This window comes from Xenopus tropicalis, chromosome 3 (genome assembly GCF_000004195.4).
Source record: "Xenopus tropicalis strain Nigerian chromosome 3, UCB_Xtro_10.0, whole genome shotgun sequence".
NCBI classification, from domain to species: Eukaryota; Metazoa; Chordata; class Amphibia; order Anura; family Pipidae; genus Xenopus; species Xenopus tropicalis.
In genome coordinates, this window is record NC_030679.2 from 48,422,587 (window position 1) to 48,425,503 (window position 2,917).

A 2,917-nucleotide genomic window follows, 5' to 3' on the forward strand; every position below is an offset into this window, starting at 1 on the left:
AGGTAGCTTTGCTGACTAGTAATCTACTTTCTACTGCTCTGTATGTAGCTGCTGGGGACAGCTGTCCTGCTGATCTCATCTGCTGTAACCCAATAGTCCTTGTAAGGACTGCTTTTATTTCCTGATTACTGTTATTCTTCTTTTCATTGTATACTGCAGCTCCGTCTGTGTTGGAGACAGACATAGAAGTGCACCAGCACCAACCACACATTCACATAATTTTTTTATATTTGTGTTTTTTTACTTTGCTACTGTAATTTATAGAGCCCAGTGCTATTAGTCTAGCTGTGTTGGGGACTGGTGTGCTGCTCCTAGTAGTTCACCCCCAGCACCAACCAGAGATCACTTTTTTTTTATTATTAATTTTTTTTATTATTTAACTTACTGTTCTTTAACGTGTCCAGTGCTGTTTGCTGTGCACCAAACATGTTACACATAGTAGTGACATTGCATTGCAATAAAATCACCTGAGCGACGTTTTTCCACCAGCAATAATATATTCCGTATCCACTACTGCGGCGTTTTGTCTTTGCGTGTGAACCGGCTGTAACCTTTACACGACTTGATTGGCATGTAGACGCCGGACGTTTTAAAGCAGTTTATTACACAAGTTTAGAAATGTAGTGTGATTTCTGCCCTTTACAGCACAAAACGCAACACTGTGTCAACAACGTATTTTTCAGAGAAATGTTTGCCCTTGATCCCCCTCCTGCATGCCACTGTCCAGGTCGTGGCACCCTTTAAAAAACTTTAAAATCAGTTTTCTGGCCAGAAATGGCTTTTCTAGGTTTTAAAGTTCGCCTTCTCATTGAAGTCTATGGGGTTCGCAAAAGTTCGCACTTTTTGGCAGAAGTTCGCAACCTTTTTTGTGAGGTTCGCTATATCTCTATTTATTTTTGGAACCCCTTTCTCAGTGATTATTTCTTTCCCTCTCCTACAATTAGATAAAGCTCTTTTTAGAGCAGGAAGGTATTGTTACAATCCAAAAATAGCTTGGGAAATCTTAAATCATTACTATTATAAAGAATGGGGGATCAGAGTTACAGAGTGTTAAGCAGTTACAGTTTTAGCCTCTGTTTCCCAAGTTTGTAAGGAGGTTTAAATACATCTCCTATGTGGCTGCATAGTCTATCTATTTTGTCCATTTTCATTTTTACACTGAACTGTTCCTTTAATGGTTTCTCTTTGCTTATCTTTTTGTGGGATCTTTTTCCATGATGCACACAAGTGAGCCATGCTATATGAACACACCTACATTTACTGTAGCCTATACAGAGCAAAGGTTAGGCAACAAAACACACTAAATAGCTCGCAGCAATCCTGCTGGCCTCTATAACCGGGATCAAACCATTATTTATTTATTTATTCCCTCCTCCTTCCTTTTTAAGAAGTATATCCTAATTACGTCTTGAGGTCATGCTTTGTTAGATCATATCGCAGTCTCAGGTGTCAGACAGTGGCAAGTACTGGACTGGTTAAGCTGAGCTGATTTCACTCATTTTTTTATAACACATTTTAAACTATTTACAATGGGTGTGTTGTTTCCTTCCAGCTATGTGCTCTATGACTCCCCCAGTAATTACATTTTAATTTAGGTAATTAACTGTCATTTTGTTCCCACAATGCAGAACTGCTTCCTAGGAAGCAAATAAACTCAGTAGGGCTTATTTGCTAACACAAGTACCCAGTGTAAAATCGTGTGGTTTCTGAGATGTTAGCAGTTTAAGGGCTCTGGCACACGGGGAGATTAGTCGCCCGTGACAAAACTCCCTGTTCGCGGGTGACTAATCTCCCCGGATTGCCATCCCACCGGGAGGAAACTTGTGCAATTTCACTGAAATCGCGCCGCCGCGTATGCGATTTTCGCCGGTGGGATGGCAATCCGGGGAGATTAGTCGCCCACGAACAGGGAGTTCTAGTACTATCAGTGTTTTGTCTCAACTTGCCACTACACATACCCCCCAACCATAGTCTTGCACTAATACACCTATGTAGCCTGCTCTGATGTTCAAATTACACAGGAATTTGGGGGAAATATTGCATTGTGGATAAAAAGCATGGTGATTTTTCACCAACATGCAGTAGAAACCTGATTTTACATTTCCCAGGGGGCAGTGCCAAAATGGTATAAATTCCAGGCGAATGTAAAATCTGGATAAGCTTGCCTATACGGGACTGTGAAAAAGCTGCATCATTTCCTGGAAAGTGTAAAAGTTGGGGACCTAAAATCGGAGTTCTACTGTATAGCTTCTGCTCTTCTAAATGAGTCTTCTCTATTGTGATGAAAATGTTTGCCAGTATATTTACGATGCACTATTCTGATAACCATATTGGTCCATTTTAGCCTATGTATAAAAAAATGTTGTAATTATAATAAACGTTTCAATGAAATGTATTAAGTAGGAAAATGTTTGCAGGCAGCAGATAAAGGGTTCCTGGCAGACACTGAGCATTGAATTCCCCCAAATGCTTATCTTCATTTCCATATATTGAAATATTTGAGGAACATCATATTTGTGGGTATGGAAAAGTACTTCTATATTAAATTCTGACAATGTTTTGGCATTTTTAGGAAACTTCAGGGACCCTGTCTGGGGCATCACAGAAATGTGTAAAATTAAAGTTTTAAAAACATTTGACAATTTTTCCAAGATTTTGCAATATTGCCCAAAAATTGACTGTCTCTTTAGCGTTCCAGTGCTCAGTGTAACATTTGACAGCTAGATGTGGCATTTAGATTGTAACCGAGTATAGTTTTCTAATCCTATCGTCTCATTTTGTAACCCTTTTTGTTAATGTATTTAAAGTCCCCTGTCTGTTATGATATTATTACAAATTGCTGTGTAACTTGCTGGTGCTGTATAACTAAATGGTGAGCATCCCCCCCCCCCCCCCCCCCCCCCCCCCCCCCCCCCCC